The 18,741-nt window shown below is 41.8% G+C and overlaps 1 protein-coding gene across 3 annotated transcripts in view; it reads left to right on the plus strand.

The window, feature by feature from the left end:
* sema4d (sema domain, immunoglobulin domain (Ig), transmembrane domain (TM) and short cytoplasmic domain, (semaphorin) 4D) overlaps window positions 1–18,741 on the plus strand; it is a gene marked incomplete at its 3' end in the record, with an annotated part of 44,564 nt that overhangs the window by 249 nt on the left and 25,574 nt on the right. For all 3 annotated transcript variants that reach the window (XM_080847933.1, XM_080847932.1, XM_080847931.1), the window contains exon 2: window positions 15,555–15,657. The remainder of the gene's footprint in view (window positions 1–15,554; window positions 15,658–18,741) is intronic.

Below are 18,741 nucleotides of genomic sequence, written 5' to 3' on the forward strand. Positions count from 1 at the left end.
ACGAGAACAGACTTTGAGCCGTCGTGTGCACTTGTTACACCGGGGTCCAGGTCATATATTGGGATAAGTTTAAAGAGCACACCTGCACAGCTAGTGAGGCGCACATCATTGTGGATTATCGGGCGGCTTTGGACCATGATTTTTTTTTTTTTAAATCCCTTTAAACACTTGATTTTAAACGCAGCGTAGGTTTAAAAAGTCCAGCGCTATTGTTTGACTGGAATCAGCATTTGAATCAACAGAACAGACAATATAAGCAACAGCAGCCTAGTCTGTGGTCGATTACGTTACAGGTACAAAACGCAACCTATGATCTTTGTTAAAGACAAAGTCATGGGTAACGATATTTTTCGGTAATTTGATGCAAATGTTTGTCTGGTATGCAAGGGTCATCTAGGGGTAGCTTACTATCGGAGACACGCATAAATCATGGTCGCTCCTTCAGTTAAACAACAAAGGGCTCTACGAATCGAAGGTAGAAATTGGAAAGGTATTATTTTGATATTTTAATTTAATTAAACTCGATCGCGTTTCATCGTTGACACTGAAGTTGAAGTTGAATTTGTCGAAAATGACATTCCAATGTGACCCAAAATTCGGCCACAATCCTGCTCATCTGTTTCATGCATCGTTAACAGTGTTACACATGTTTTTTTAAAATCATTTAACATTCACATTTCACATAACACTGACGAGTTGACAGGCAGGTCTTACAAGTTCGAACGAAGTTAGTAGCCTAACCATTCAAACTCAAGTGTCTTTCAATAGAAGATTAATCTAAACATAGTCAGTTATTTTGCCAGTAGATGAGTATAACTGTACATATCAATACCTTGTTGTGAACCAAGCCTGTGGGATTTAAAATTCCACTGCCCGTGGTGCATTGTGGTCTGGTCACCACTGGAAAAACCCTGAGGATATAATAACTAAATTATTTACTCCTGATCTAGATCAAAAAGATTTTTGGTCAATGAGGGTCGTACTGGGCATATAGCAGACAACCAGATCTAGTCGATATAATGACCAGTCTGGTCTTCAGCCCGCTGCGGAACTTGGCAGATTCATGTCACCCAAACCCTGCCATGTCAGTGGGCCACACAATCCCCCTGTGAACAGTCTTCCATGAACAATCACTAGTCAACCAGACACAATCGCATTGATCAGGACATCCAGAGGGATGCCAGGGGTGTGTGAAAGGTGTAGGACGGTTTAGTGAAGCTCAAAAGTGAACATCCCATCATGCAGAATCCCCACCTATAACAGTTTGGTTTGCTCACTTTTTGAGTTCTAGTCTACCCAATTGTAGTATTACCATACATCACAGATAGTGCGGTGGATGTAATTGAACAAAGCTACATGAATTATTCCCATACTGTACTTACCTGAAGGTTAAACTAAAGCCTAGCTCTGTGTCACAATCTACTGTCTTTGAGCATGAATACAGCATTGCTTTGAGCGTCTGGTTGCCTGCAAAGTTGTGGGAGGAGATTGTCTTGCCTGTAACTTACAATCCCCTTGGGTATAGATAAGGGATTGTACTTCTCAGCAGGAGAGAAATGAAGGATTTTGATGGTCAAGAGCAAAGTGTCACTGTTAAATAGTATCCTATCTGCAAGCATACAATGGCAATTTAAAGGAGCACTATGAGCATTCAAAATGTGAAGCAGACTGACTCCAGTAATGTCAGCCACTGAGTTTCCAAAGTAGGACAATTGTAATATTGATTACAAAGGAGAGTCTGACAAATCATTATATGACAGAAAATGAGAATAGCCAAAAAGTTAGCCTGTGTATTTGGGGCTGCGTGGAGGGGTCAAAAGCTGTGCATTTGTTGGATTTGAGTGGGACTAATCTCAAACACTGTTTGGTCAATGTTTGGATGAGTGATGTATTTACACCAGACGTTTCTTCAGTGGCACACGCCTCAGCAACATGTTAGGCAGGTTAGTTTCTATCTCGGTAGGGCTGCCAAAGGTACTGGTTGGTTAGCAAATATTAAAGGTGAGTTTATAACCTGCAGTGCAAATGCCAGAGATTTTCAGTGCACCAGATCAAGTCTAATTCCTCCAAATGATTTGACATTTAAAGGTGTGGTCTTCAGTTATAATCCAATATACTTTTTGTCAAATATGGTCCTCTAGCCATCTGCGCTCTCCAATACATTCTGGTGTTCATATAGTCCTAGCTCTGTAATTTGGAAACAAATAAAGCGTCTCAGAATGAGCAAAATATAGTGTTTATCTATTGCTAATCAACAGCATTGGTTTTGGAGCACTAAAAGAAGGATTGTTTGGCTGTCAAATATCAACAATCTTTCACTAGGATCGAGGACTGCACCTTCAAAAGTAAATGTTGTAAATACCTCTATTGGAAGCACAAGATTCGCATGAGGCAGGATCACATGGAGGGGGCAAGCTTGTTAAAGATAATATGTTTAAACCAGGAACCCAGACTCCTAACAAGCTTGAGTTCTGATGATAAGAAGTTCAGAGATTTGTTTCAGAAATAAGTTTGAGTGGTGGATGCACATCTCAACAGAAAAGGCTCTTTGTTCAGAATGGAGTTCTAGGTTGAATCAGTGAGTCCGCTGCATGACATGAGTTATCAGTCTAGGATGTTTGTGTCTACCAGTGATGAGGACAGTTTTGTCTTTGAGATCTTCAGTATGACGTCTTGGTTGTAGAGCTTTACAACATGCACTGAAACTTCTTTTCAGTCTCCTTCAAAAATGCTTTTGTTCAGTTATGCTGTTGTGTTCAAATATGGACGAAGTTCAAAGAGTAATCCTCAAACTTGATCTTCAACAGCCCTGACCAAAACCCAGCAAATAATACGTAAACAGCATAGAAACACCAATTAGTGAATGTTTACTGAAGAATATCATAAATTAAATAAGGACACATCTTTTTATTTATTTTCCCTGAGCCCATATCTAATTGTATTGTTGTCCTAATGCCATCATGTTTAAATGGAGCACCGAACCCTGCCCGCTGGAAGCCCTATACTGTAGTGAACATCAAGCCAAGACAGTGGTTGAAAGTTTTCTGCCTGAAATATAAAAAAATATATATATAGTCACTTGCCCTTCTCTAGACCAGCATTTCTTAAACCTTTTATCAGGTGAATTGTTCTCAGTTTCTAAGCAAAAACCAAGTTGATGTCAGTTCACTGAAATAAATGTAAATAAACAGATACATGTTCAGCGCCTATTGTCTCAATAGTTATTATTACTTTTATATGGGCTTATTTTCTTGGGCTTATTTTCTTTATTTTAACTAGTTGGTGGTCTCCATTCATTGTAAGGAAAACTGGAGCACTTTGTTCTTTTGAAGAAGGTCTTATATCTTTGCCTTCTCTCCATAGCAAGAGATGGCAATCAAGACTCTTGTGTCCTACCTAGAGCTATCTGATCAAGTGACGCCCATGGTACATTTATAAAGCATCACAAAGTGTTTAAAGACTCACCTCTTTAGAACTCATGTCATTGCCTACAATTTATATTAGTGCTGTCAGTCAATCAAAATAATGAATTGCGCAATTTGCTGTCATCGTAATTAATTGCCTTTTTTAGACTGAAGCCTGTAGTAGTGGATATTTAATTGGAACACCTCCAGTTAGCTTGAGGCAAGTCCACTTCAAGTGTTTTTCAAGTTGGTTGCAATGTGACTTATGGGCTGTTCGGTTATAAACAAAAATTACAGAAATTTGTAACTGCCTTGTGCTGCAAGTCTAAATATAATCAACTTGCTAACTTAGTTTAACAGTTTCTGAGTTAGCTTATTGCTTTGTGACTTCATTGTAGGCCTACATTTTGTTTATGATAGGATGGACATCTTCTGTGGCACTCAAAGACCACTGAACAAAATGCAGATTATCCGCATACCATTACAGATATATATAACAACCCCCCCCCATTCATTTTTAATGGGGAAACTAGAGATGCATTTCAGTGTGATTTCAGTGTGAAGTGTGATTCCATGGCAGTAGTAGGGGATTGCTAACCCATGCCCAGCAAATGACAATAAGCTACATACAGGCATGAGAATCACTCACCTTTCGGCAAAATTTGCCGTTTTGAAAACAAAATAGGTGACCTACGTGAATCGTGCAGATTCGATGAGGTTTTTTTTTGTGTGTGTGTGGGGGGGGGGGGTGTTGTGTGTGGGTGCTCAGTGTTGCCAGATTGTAAATGCCGTATCATATCAAAGGCTCAAAATGATCGTATTTGGAGGATATTTAATTATATCTGGCAACACTGGGAAAGCGGTTCACCAATGACAGTTCTGTCTACAGTCAGAGCTCACGCAAGAAAGTGGAACGTAAAATACCCTTGCTGAGGTACAGTGGGAAGTGGGGGAGTAATAATCAAGCACATACATTTGACCGTAATGTTATATATAAAACGTTAAAACATGTGTTCGGTAGCTTAACGAGATGATTCATTTCAAGGGGTATAACCTTCAGATACATTTGTATAAAAAGGTTAGCCGTAGTAGCAAGCATATGATGTGATTAGCATGGTTACGAGACGGCTACGGTGTGAATAACTGATGGGGTAAGCTAATTTAGCTGCAGTTACGTTAACTCAAACGCCACGGAGACTCCCTGTTCTAACTTTGAATCGCTCTGTTGGGGCAAAGTGACCATTGCAAAGGTGTTTGACTACAGACTGCTAACGTAGCAAATAATTCCTACTATTGCAGCCAGTCAACCTACAAGCCTTGCAGGTATAAAACAAATCATGACGTCAGATGACGATTTTCAGTCTTGTTACCATAAACAAGACCCAATACAGAGCAACCCTGAGCACTGACATGATAAGCACTTTAGTGACAAGAAAGGTGAGCATGGCTGCAAAAGGGACTTGTCACATGGAAGGCTTCAGTGATGCTCTGCTCAAAAAGGCCAAGTCGCCAAGCTATGAGGCAAAGCAGTCAAGAGCAAGTGCCACTGGAAGAAGATAGATGGATACTTAAATAGGAGCTTTTAAAAAAAAAAAAAAAGTATAAATATATATACACTGTATATATTCTTTAGAAGCTTAATGATGCAAAATGTAAAGATATCTTTGTTTATGGAATTCTTGTCAAGTAAATATGATTGTATTGTTTTCTTCGCCACTGATTTATTATGTTGAATAACTGGGTGATATGGTGTGATTAGGGAATTGACCGCGTGCAAAGCCCCTGCCAAACTGAAAAAAGGTTGCGCGTGCCAGAAGGGAGCACGAGTGCATGGAAATATTGCCAATAAAATGTATTGAAATCTGAATTACATAACATTGTATTGGCTGTCAATCATGATGGAAGAGTAGACAAGTTAAGTTACAGCATGTCCACCACCTCTTGTGGGGGTTATGCATTAAGCCATTTGTGGTGCCCTCACCACATTGTGCCTCATATACTGTAAATGTTAGACCCAGTGACAGGCTGGCATGAAATGGCTTGCATAATACTAAGTAAGGAGGCCATAATCATTTTAGACTCATGGCTGAATTTAAGTGTCTCCAGCTCTCCCCAGGTTGGAAAAATAGCATCTCAAAATGCATCAGATTGATGCTTTAAAATATGGGATGTTTACATTTTACTTGCGGGGGAGCTTGCCCCCGGACCCCTCTAGAGGGGTAATATCCTCCTCACCTTTTTCACCCTGACCCATTTTCATGCCTGTACCTAACTTCACCAGATCAATGCAAATGTTTTATCAGTCCATTTATTCAGTACACACACATACACAAACACACACACATATATGTGCTCGCTTGAGCAGGTAAATGGATATCATCCCCTGTTGTATTTCTCCAGAATGTGCTCCTTGGCAAAATATTGATGGGAACTTTCAAGGAGACAAAGTCAATGCAATTGTGGATTTCATTAAATGAGAACAGGACATTTCGAGTTTGTGTAGACAGAGCATCTGGTCCATTTCTTTCTCTCGGAGGAACCGTATGGAAACTCTCAATTTAAACTTAAAAAAACTTGTTTAATACAGACAGAATATCATCTTGTGACTCTTCACATTTGTTTGATGCCCCCCCAAGCTCTAGACATTAGGATGACCGAATGGCAAAGGGTTGGAGAATGGCTGGAAGTTTTGACCTGCTTTTTGCCCCCTGCTGTTAAAAAGCATCGTAAATGGTACCACACACACACACACAGACACACACACACACACACACACACACACACACACACACACACACACACACACACACACACAATCAACTGATGTGTGTGTGGTTTGCATTTACATTACAATGGTATTCTTCCTTTAGCCGTCAAGTTTAAGCTATTAGCAGATCATCTTCATAGGATTTACCATGGAGCTGCTTCTGGAAGTGGTTCTGCTTTGTCCAAAACACTTATGCAGACTAATGCAAAATTCTTTGCCATTTCCATACATTTCCCCAATTTCACAAAGTATTGAAACTGTAGTTTACCACTTGCACGTTATGTGGCAAATGTAAAAGTTTAGCCAGCTTGGTCTTTACAATATAAGGCTATGTTTTACTGTCTCAAAAAGAATGAATGACTTAACAAATCATAACAGTAGCATTACCTACTTGGATCTTACTTAGTACTTCAGGTCTGTTGATCCATATACATGATTTGAATTTGAGTGGTTGTACACTTTGCGTGACTTATAACCATAACATCATTTTGCTACCAAACTTCCTCAGTGACCCAGAAGTAATTGCAGTGCTTTAGAACTCTTTGGCGCTTTGAGGGATGGTGTATGGTCTGGGTTCACTGGTCCAGAATGATTGCCTTGCAGGGGAAATGGCGCTTACTCATTTAAACTGGATCCAAGTGGTTACAAACAACCTTCAAAAATCATATACTTCCCTCAAAGTCAGAACACAAAGTTTATTACAATTGAAAATTAAAAAAAATGTGGAAACGTTTTAATTACTGATCTCATGTCGATGTGCTTCATCAGCATGATTGATGTGGATATGAGTGTAATCTGTCTTTGTCTCTTTGGATTGGAGCCCCTTCCAGCCCCATTGTACTTCATGTGCTGTCCTCTTGCATGACAGTCCCTGAACAGAGAGAGCACATAGAGTACATTCTGTCATGGCAGTGCCTCACAGCTGAAGCGTGCATCCACTCTGGCCTTTCGTGGCCTCCATTGCCTTCTCACCTGCGCGGGAATGCTGACGTCTGCCAAGATCGCCCATTGGCTTGACATCTGTTAGCTTTCTGATCTAGAGCAGTTGGAGATTTGCATGGCATTTGCAAGAAGCGTTTGAACCCGAAAACCTTTGTGGCTACCCTACCTTCCTTCTGACACACCGCTGAGCCCCAAGGCTGGAGGTGCTTGTGGCCCGTATATCCATCCGGCTTCAGGAGAGGAACAAGCTCCTGTTAGCTCCTGATTTATGGCAGACCAAAGGCAGTGGATGCAGCCCTGCTGTCAGAAAGGGCCAAAGAGCAACCTCACAGCCTATGACATGATAAACAATAGACAGAACTCGGCACAAACACGTCCATACCCCAACCCCCTTCTTACCCTGCTCCTCCTCCGTGAGGGAGCGAGTGCATTGATGTCTCTGAGAGGAGAGGCTGCAGAGCTGGGCTGTCTGCGCTGTGTGCTGCTGAGCGGCAGAACGCTGATCCTTCTCCTTTGTGTGGAGCGGGCGATGAGACGACAGCTCGCAGGCCCCAGTCCTCTGTCCTTCGCTGGGTGAGTGGAGGGGGGGAGACGAGCGGTGGGGAGACGGACAGGAGCCTCTCTACCTCAGTCTCATCTTCTGGTGCTTTTTTTTTTAACTGACGGACTTAAATAATTAATTGTTATTTAGTACAGTAGAGAGGGAAAGGGAGTGTGAGAGAAGAAGACCTGCAGAGAGTGAGATGAACGGGGGAAGGGTTCCAGAAAGGGAAAGGACTAGTGTGATGCCTGTAGTGCTGCTGTGTTGATGAATTGGCTTTGAATATTTTTGGCATGATTTGCAAGAGCGTCTGCACATCGATCTGTGGGGATATTTGAAAGGAGACTGGTGTCTCCCTCTCCTCCTCAGCTGTGGGAGAGGAGAATTGAAAGGTTAGTTAGTCTGCACTGTCTCAACAGTTCTTAGTCTATGTAAGGCAGCAGGGCTTTTGAACAGCAATTGTGGCTGTATTGATCATTCCTCTTGCTTCTAGGATCAAAGGATCAAAATATGCTCCCAGCATAAGGCTGTTTCTGCATCGCTGACTGCAAGGTTGAAGCTAAATTCTGCTGAGTGGTAGTAAGGTTTTAGTATGATAACTTATTGATGGCTGCCTGCATCTCTGGGTCTCTTTTTACAAATGCAAATGTTTGGAATTTATCAATTGTTCCTAAACCATTCAGTGCCACAATGAATAGAGGTTTCCTCTTGATGAAGCTCAGTTTGGACAGGCATGTCTTTGGTATTCTATTTTTTAGCGTACTACTCTTGCTTTTTTCCTGGCATGTAACATAGTGTAGTATTGAATTAAATGTCTGAGGAGAGTTACTGGAATTCCTATCAGTGAAGTCATCCATCCTCAGATGTTGTGTATGTTGTTATTTGTTGTGTAATTTCTGTCTTTTTTAACCTATGTGTGTGTGTTTGTGTGTGTGCAATTACTGGTCCAAGAGGTACTCTTTCGTTTGCTTGTGAACTTGGCGTGCATTGAGTTAGGTTTGGGCTTCAGTGGTGTTTGCTGCAGGAGATCAAGGCCATTAACGTCTCTCCTCAAGTACTGACTGCCAACTTCAAAGGCATGTAGCTTGTGCCTGTGTGTGTGTTCTGCCCTTTGTGTTTACAGTCATGAGTGATGACCAAGGAGGCTGCTGTCACCAAAGATGCATTCTTATGCTTAGAGAGGGGGACCTGAACCAAGAGACTTTTGGACAAAACAGTTCTAGGGACTCATTGACAGGAACTACCTACTCCCCCGAGACCTGCATACCTTTAAGGGCCTTTTATCTGTGTGCATTTGCACCACCAGTTGGAATACTGAAGTGACGTAAGCAGGCCGGTGATTGGTATTCTGACGTCACTTACATCTGGACAAATCACCGAACACTACGTCCCCCATGGTTCCCCTTGTTCTGGGAGATTACCAACCCTGAAGTAGGAACTTAAAAAGTCCCTCAAAGGGGTGTTCTAAGAACTATGAAAAAAGTTCCTCCCGCCTGAAAGCGCCTTTAGTTAGTTCAGCCTGCACCAGGTAGGATGACGCAAGCGTGCGTGCATAGGTGTTATGATCGTATAACACCTAGTAGAGCAGTGGTTCTTAACCTTTTTGGAGGTACTGAACCCTGCAAGCTTCATCAGTGCATTCGCCGAAATATGATTTCTTCAAAACGTAGGTATGTATAAAAACGGCCCGACATTGCTAGTGTGAACCGGGCTATACTGTGTGTGTCTTGACTAGGGTTGGGTACTGAGAACCGGTACTAATATGGCACCGGTTCTATACAACCGGTACCTACCCGGACCGAAATGTCACGCAGATTTCGGTGCTTCCTTTCGGTGCCTGAGCCGATAGAAATGAATAACAGCAACAAATCACAGAGGCTGGTTTCAAAACAGTAGAAAACTAGCGAAAGCTGCTAGTTAGCTATCGCTAGTTTTCTACTGTTTTGAAACCAGCCTCCGTGTTTCATGTTGCAGCCTGAAATAATTCCTGTTTAAAACACAACATTTTACGTAGGTTTTGTTCATTTTGCGGCATGATTTGTTCCGGTTATTCATTTCTATCAGCTAAGGCACCGAAAGGAAGCACCGAAAGGAAGCACAGAAATCTGCGTGAAATTTTGGTCCGGATAGGTACCAGTTGTATAGAACTGTTAACAGAGAAAATAGCGAAAGGTAAACGGTCAAAAGTGTGGCTGTATTTCGCACAAAAAGATTCAAACACCGCGACGAGCAGCAAATGCAACAAAACAATTGCGTGTAAAGAGGGTAGAGAAGGCAAGAGTCGACGGCAGATCTAAAGACTAAAAAGAAATAACTAAGCGGTGGTGATGACCGCAAACCTAACGGTACAATAGTCTCTTAAAGGGGCAATACACTTTCACGCGCTCGGTGTGTTCAAGAAACAACATTACCTAAACTAGATAGAAAAGATAGGAATAAACAAATCAGAAAACTGTGAAATTTCATGAAATAAATGCAAACTAAAAAAGACATGTCTGACTCCAAAGGCTGAAGCTGTAGTCTGTAAAGAGTGTGTGTGTGTGTGTGTGTGTGTGTGTGTTTTGTATTTATTTATTTAAGCATACAATAAACTGTTACCTGTTAACAGGTAATATAATATACATAGTTTGAAGTTTAAAAGTTTGAAGCTGTAGTTTGAAGCCAAGTGTTTTGTATGTATTTATATGCATAGTATACTTTAAACAGTAAATATATTGTTCAATTTGAAGAAAATTAGCCTTAGCAATAAAAAAAGCCTTTCTATAATGTCGTCAATCCTCGTTTTGTGCTTCTTTTTTTTTTAAGTATCGGTTCAGGCACCGTTTAGGCACCGGTATCGTTTTAAAAGTATCGGTTAAGCACCGGTATCGGAAAAAACCCAGACGATACCCATCCTTAGTCTTGACCCCTGCCGAACCCCTGAGAGTGGCTCAACGAACCCCGGGGGTTCGATCGAACCCAGGTTAAGAACCACTGTAGTAGAGCCTTAGGTTTTAGCCTACTTTTCACCAGTTCCCACTCCAGTTCTTGGGAATAATAAAGTGACAGTAATGTGGGGGTAATATATCAGTGGAGGATCTTGTGGGCCTGTGTTTATTTTATTAGATTGGTGTATTTTGTGTATACTCAGCATTTTCTCTAGCCTGGATACCAGCCTGAACTCCGCCCACAAAAGTTTTGGTCTGGGAGGTTCAGTCTGGCTTTGAGCTAGTTGGGAGAGATTCAAGTTTTCGGAAAAGCAATCTGACTAATCAAATTGTAAGGGCGGGCTTTATACGTTGATGGACAGATGACCAACCAACGCTTGAGTTGATTAGATAGATAGATTATAAATCGAACAAAGATGGCGCCGTCTCGGGAGCTTAGTGGGACATATTTTATATGATTTAAGCTATGTACAGGACTTTTTTATGTCTACATTGACTCGGTTAGTAGTGTATGTGTAACACGAATGTTGCCGAGGATTGTAGGTCTTAACTGAAGCGCTCTAGACCATTATTGATAGGTTATTGCTAACGCTTAGACAAAAAATCCATTGAAACACATAGTAGCAGCTAGCCTTGCTGCTAATACGTACGTGAGCAGGCATATCTCACAGATATTGACAGCGCATTACTTTTGAAATAGGAACAGAGAAACGCGATCAAGGCATTTGTCGATCGAAAATATGTTTTTGCCGTCCTTCTTACGGGATTCGGTAAAAGTTTTAATGTATCAGATGGTCATACTATGTTGCTCTGATTAGTTGTAGGTATCCAATTGAGCGAAGAGGCATTTTTTTTCCTGGTTCGTTGAAACACGCCCCATAATCACAGCCCAATGGCTCAGCATCAGACTCATATTCTGACTAGAATTATGAGTATGACATCGTCAGGCTACATTTTCTCTGCAGTTTGTGAGGTTTTATAGCAATCAGTCATCTCTTTTGAAGTGTCTGTGATGGCTGGAATCTTCTGTTAGACTTCTTCCTTCTGATGTACTTTTGTAGATCTAATTGGCATCAAGGTCAAATTCCAGTATAGTGCATGGTTTCTGCACTTATCAGTTTTTGACTTTGACTTACAGCAGACGAGAACCATTCCTTTTTGGAGGATTTGCAGATTTTCCACTCATGATTTTAGCAGCTCTCTGGCAATTGGTTCCGTGACCATATTGTGGAAACCCATGGAATTTCTGCATATTCCGGACATTCCATTCTGCTGTACTGCTGGAACACAGATGTGTATTGAAAACCAGCTTGTTGTGATGTGTATAGGTCCTGCTCATTTTTAGGGTCATCTCAAATGCCACGGGATTCCAAACAGCAATGGCTAGTACTCCTATATTTGGAAAGTGGATTGGGATGTGACAAGAGCGTTAGCCTAAACCCAGATGCTAATATCCAAATGCATATGAGGGTATATCTCTCTCCCACCATACGGCTCTCATCTGCCTGTGACTGTATGGAGGCAGATGCCCGAGAGGACTAATGAGCTGGAGTCAGACAGGAATCCCCAGACGGCATGCCAGCCTAGAGGAATCACCCGAGACTAGGGGTCAGGGGGAGGGAGGCAAAAAGGGAGAGGGGGCAAATAGTGTGTGTGTGTGTGTGTGTGTGTGTGTGTGTGCGTGTGTGTGTGTCTGAGACGATTGGGGGCAGGGGTAGTAAAAGGAGCAGCACATATCCATAGACTCTTCCACCATCAAGCCTAATTTATACTTCTGCATCCCTCTCCGTCCTCGAAAAAAAAATGGGCGGGCGGGGGCAGGCGGTTGATTCAGAAAAAATTGAACGTACTGGTCGGGCTTTTATACTACTCCGACGGCTATGCGTCCTAAAGCCTATTCAACCTATTCAACGCCGGACCGCTGGGTGGGGTAACGACTGTTTGTCGAGCCCGGAGCAACCACATGACCTCTTTATTGAAAGTCATTGATTGTTTTTCCTCCCAACTGTCACTGACATGACACGGATGCTGCTTCAGGACCTGACGGGCAGGTGTCGTCACATAGGCCTTGGAGACATGTAACTCCATCAACAATAGCATGTCTAATGCTATATATTCACTTGAGTAGGCAAATGTATCTCCATCGTGGTGGTCATTTTTTTGTGAAAAACATTGCGATTTATAACAAAACGATATGCTTATCTTACATACAATACAGAAACTATTATAAAACGATCCAATAAAATGAATACGTTCTTATTTTCTTTGGCATTTTTGTCACATTCATACTGCAATGATCGCTGGGTAACCTTTGAATAACTACAACGCTATGACAATGCACTCATTGGCCACGAGACGGTTGCCCTTGTCAAAAAGTGGTAACGTGAATGTGTCACTATGAAACAAAGCATGCACACTTCGAACAAAATTACCCCCCAAACTCTGAGGACAGGGCCAGAAAAATAAACCCACGGTATTCATCATACATCATGCAGTGTTATAGTTATATCAGACACACAGCAAGAACATGCATACCTCAACATACAGTTGTGGGACTGGGATTTCAACCATGAATATGTTGAAAAACACATACATTAGCACACTTACTAATGATCATCTGCCAGGCTCTCACACACGAAAAGTTGATTCCAAAACTCTCGAATTTAAGACAGAGTGGACTGACAAATAGGCTATGCATTTGTGCTGCTTGTGGGCAGGACAAAACCGATGTGTTTAATCTGCAACGAGACGGTTGCCCTTGTCAAAAGTGTTAGCGTGAAACGTCACTATAAAACAAAGCATGCACACTTCGAACAGAAATACCCGTAGAACTATGAAGTAAGGGACAGAAAATTAAACCCACTGCAGTCTTCATACCAATCCACATGCAGTGTTATAGTTATATCAGAAACACAACAAGAGAATGCATACACATGCCAATAAACATTATTCTACAACATTATATAAACATTATATACTACAACAACAACAGAACAGGAGACAGGTGGTACGTACGTTTACTAGATTTTCCGCTAAATCAAGCGTTAGCGTATTCACAATAACTCTCAAAAGTGTGCTGCTAATAAGTACAACGTTGTCGTGCCGATTATGCTCTCACACGCCACCCTCATTGAGGCAAAAGTAATGTTTGACTCAAATGTCTTTCACTGCCGTTTTATGTAAAGTCAGTCATTCTAAATAGGTTCTACACATACATGAAATACATTTCCTATTTAATAGATGCAAAGTAATTATGCTGCCAGCATTACTCCGTAGCAAATTACGTTAGATGTCAGTTGAAGCTGGTTGGAGAAGGCACTTTCAACACCGAGCCACCAGCCAAGAGACCAACAGTGGTCGGGAGAAATGTACTTTTCGAGGGTTTATATAAAATACGGTAGCCTAATGCTGCATGCTGTGCAGCTTTGTAGTTTACCAAAGTCGTACTAAAACATTTTGACAGAAAACAGGAAATGTGAGGTCCTGACATGTGTGATTCCGGAAATGATGTTGTTTGGATGTCGTAAACTGGCCAATCACAGCCAAGGGGGTCTCCGACTCTCTCCGTCTCTTTAAGAAAAGTTAGAAAAAAGCGTTTGTCTCCGACCAGCTCTCCGACGGCTCTCCGACGGGTCGGATGGGCGGCAACACCTGGGTGAAGGTGTTACCAAGGCGTGCCAAGGCGTGCCAAAGTGTCCCTCTACGACCAAATCGGAGAGAATCGTAGAAGTGTAAAAATGCCTTCAGTTGTCTTTTTTTTAGGGGGAGGGTCTGTCACACCTGGGGGTACAGTCAGCTGTGTTTCAGCCTCTGGGTACATGTGAGGGTCTGCTATGTCTGCAGTGTAGGAGCTACACCCATCTGGGCCATAAAGCCCCTGGGTTTAGAAGTACACTATCAGGAACAGATGACCTCTGGGTTTACAAGTACACTATCAGAACCAGTTGACCTCATGGTTTTTGGGGTTGAATGCTGAATAATGTGGAGACATTGCAGGCCCCATGTCATTAAGACAGGAAATTGTTTTCAAGAAAAGTGCAAGTGAACTTGATTGCATGAGATTCTCTGTCTGTCTGTCTGTTCTCCCCCTGTGACTGTGTTGTGTGCTGTGGGGAGCTTGTCTCCGATGTTGACATGTAGTACACCCTATTAGGCTAATGATATGTTACTGTTGTAATCTGTTATGAACATATAAGCTTCTAGTTTAAGCCTGATTTTGCTGATGCATTAGAGTGAGCCACGTAAGGCAGTCTGAGTCCATAATGCAAGCACTGCATTTCAAATGATGATGTGAACAGGACTGTGACCAGGAATGGGATGTTCAGAGCAATAATATATAATCCGATGTACATTTTGTGACATTGGATTACCTGGGAAATAATGACATTTTGTACAGCTGATATTTATAATATTCAAATATTTAGCATGTTTGAATCTATTCTATAAAATTGTAACATGATTTCTCAATATGTAATAAAAGCATATTTTTGATTTCACCATTTAGATGTTTAAGGGACAAAATCTCTTGAATAGCTGGTAGTTGGATTTCTCAGCTTTCATAATTTATTCTAGTTGGCCCTTTGGTTGCCATGGCAATGGTATCCCCCACAAAGTTGGCAAAGCGTGCTCCTTGCCTGGCTAATTGTGAGCAACTCAAGCATGGCTGCAAGTTATTCCCATTTAGTGAAATGTTTTTTTGTGTGCAAACAGACCATTTCTGTCCTTCCTATGAATCTGCCATTTTCAGTGAACAAGAAAATGCCTCAAGCTAGGTTCAGAGAATGGAACGGAAATGTGTTCATATTTGGAATCCGGCTTAAAAACAAAAAACAGCACAAAAAAAACATGTTTACATAGTTTTACCAAATGGGATGAGGGAGTCTGGGGGGACATTTCAGGTAGTGCTCTGGTAGTGAAATAATTTCCCTGGCTAGAAGAATGTAATATGTCTGTGTTTCTCTCTGAATTCTCAGATTGGCGTATCTCCCTGGGAGTGAAACTCAGCTGTCATAGACTGTGTACCGGAGATTGCCTTTTCATGAATCAGTATTCGCCAGTCGACGCCATGACTTACAAGTAAGTGGTCGTTGCTGACATCCACAGTGCACAAACAGAACCATAAACACTCATTGTTTTCCCTGTGTGTTTTTTAAAATAAGATGAGGCCATCACAGTTGCGTGCCACAGTTACGTCAGTCCTAACACTGAGGATGCCTAACCGCGTTCCCGTATGAAGGGTCCTTCTGTTTTTGCACTGTGAGACTTATTGCATTTGCATAGGCCTTCATTTGCATATGGTCGTTGTGTTATGTTTGCTGATGCTGCCTTGTCTTTTGTTTTCTGCCTTGGAGGCCTTCATTTGGTTGTTTTGAACCGCTGCCACCAGCCTTTCCCCGCTGTCATGAAGAAGAGAATTGGTCTTCTGAACAAAAGTTTCAGCCCACATGTGCAGATCCAGCTGATGAGCAGCTTTAATAGGGGCCATCCTAGAGGCTCACTGTGGGGCTTGGCTCTTATGTTAAATGGTCCCATCTGTGGTCACTTCTTGTTGTGGAGAAACAAAAGATTAAAGGTTATAATGGGTATCAATGTACTCTGACCTTGTCGTAAATTATATGTTTCAGCCTGGTTTTGAAATGTATATGTTACAGTATTCATATGCTTATGTTCTTTATATGAATTGATAAGGAATTTTTGTACTGTGTGTCCCACGTTTGATTTTTGAAAATATGCTAAATTTGACATTTTCATTCTGGAGCCACCTTTACAGACCAGTTTATGCCAAATTAAACAATCTGGCATTGTATCTGTACAGATAGCCATACAAGTCTGTTATAAAGTAAGACAACGAATATAAGTTGGCCATTTCTTGAGGGTCTGTATCTGACACAAATCCCAGGAAATGGTGTCAAATGCAGCCGAAGCTTGTACACAAAGGACATATCGGTCCCTATAAGCAAGTCCATGCCAAGTCACACAGGGGTTTCCACTTCAAATGATTTATTTGGCTATTTTTTTTGTTCCTGTTGAAAAGAATATATAAGGGAGATATCTTACATATTAAAGGCCCTTTTACTGAAGGGGGGTCATAACTTTAATTTCACCTAAATTATGGCACAAGATTAGGGGTTTCATAAAGCTACTTAAAAATGCTGAATTTTCACGAAACCCCTAATCTTGTGTCATCTTTGGCCTTGTTTACACTACACACATATGTATAAACACACACACACAAGCAAGAAAACAAACAACCTGCATACAACACATGACTATCCACTTTGCTCAGCAACCCACACTTGTGTTGCCCTGTTGTCAAAGGCAGTCTGAGAATGTATACACTCTCGTGCTTAAGCAATAACACGTTATGTAAGTGTGATAGGCTTGCTGAAATTGAAGATTTTTTTTTCCCAAAATGAAGAGCTCTGCTCTTGTTTGAGTTTAAGGAAGTCATGATCTTATTGACAAGCTGTCTAGTGCATCAAAGGTATCCTAGCAACCTTTCCAAGGGGAAAGCTGAAGGCCCCTGATTTAGTTGTCCATTGTTCTGCCTGTGCTAGTCAGTGTTGTAGTGCAATTGTTCATTTGGGAGAATGATAAATGTTCTGCCAAAAGGAAGTGAGGAAAGTCTGAGAGATGGACACTGTCATTGGGCGTGAACAAAGCCCTTCACAACATGTGACTACTTAAGATTCATACTGCCCTGCCCCCAGCTCGCCTGCTCGCCCGTCTCAGGCCTGTCTGGACCGCTCGTGAGCAAACGTTTACACACGGAGGTTTTCAGCAGGAATTCAAATAATGAATCTATTTCTTCTTTGTTGTTCCTCTCCCAGGACCACTATTGGTGATACTGAGAGTCCTTCAGCTCTAAAAGCGTCTGAAAATGTGAGCTCGAGTTTGTCACTCGGTTGGATGTGGACAGATGAGCAACCATGAAAGAAAGGCTTAAGGCAGTGTTGTGCACGCTAATATTTTCATTTCATTACATGGGGATCCCCTCCTCTTATGTTGAATTGAGACAGAAACATAGCTACATTGGTCATTTCAAATAGTTCTTAGTGTAATGCTCTTAAATCCGTATTCATGGCACTGTGTTTAAGGCTTAAGTAATAAAGATTCCAGATTTAAATGCCTCCCAAATGCACATTACTTAACTTTCAGAGAGTTGTTGCTCAGGATTTTAGTCAGTCGAGGAAAGTGTCTGAAAAATATCTTTTTAGATATCATTCGGGGCATTCAGACATCATTCATCCAGCAGCCTTGTGTGAGGAAAGTCCTTTGGGCTGGGGATGTTTCTAAAGCCAGATTTGGACTTAAATTCTTGTACATAGGGATTCTTTCAGTCCCAGGACAAGCCCCTATAATCCTGCTCACTGTGCTCTGCAAAGCAGCCTCTGAGTCTCATATAAGGCACTTTTTGGGCAATGAATTTCATCCCGTTTTAGCTCTATGGCAGTGCTGTGGAATTGGGGAAAGTAGGACGAAAGGCTTGCACAATCACCCTGAAAGCACACAACTCTGGTTTATTGACCTCGGCTAACTAAAGGAAGCACAGATACACCCAACTTGCACTCCCATGTTTATTGATTGGAATAGCTGTAGCTGTCACACAGCGTATAGATTTGAATACGACCGCAGTAGTCTTTGAAAGTCATTCATTCTTTATTTGAAGCAGTACAGCATACATTATGACTAGGTGCTAAGTAACTGCAAAAATAGTTATCACCCAGGTTCTCCCCTTCTGTGTCTCTCTCTCTCTCTGTCTCTGTCTGTCTCTCTCTCTCTCTCTCTCTCTCTCTCCCCTTTCCCCTTTCCTCTGCTGTCCCCTGTCTATATGTTGCCCTATCCCCTCTTTAAACCAGTCTAGAGCTGACAGCAGTGGCTTTTGGATGGCGGCAAGTGTGACAGCACAGATGAGAGTGCAGAATGCTGAGTGTGTCCAGCCCAGCCCAGCCCAGCCCAGCCCAGAGAGATCACATGTTTTATAGATGATTGGCATTTCCCAGCCCTGCTTCTGCTTATTCCTGACTCAGAGGGAACACGTGAACCTGGTTCAAAGTTCAAGTGCCAAATCTGCTTAGACAAGATGATTTCAGTGTGTCTGCCTGGAGCGAGGCACTCCAATCACGTTATGTTTCTAAAAGCCCTTAAATCACTCACAGG

Source organism: Sprattus sprattus (genome assembly GCF_963457725.1).
Source record: "Sprattus sprattus genome assembly, chromosome: 11".
Classification (NCBI taxonomy): domain Eukaryota; kingdom Metazoa; phylum Chordata; class Actinopteri; order Clupeiformes; family Clupeidae; genus Sprattus; species Sprattus sprattus.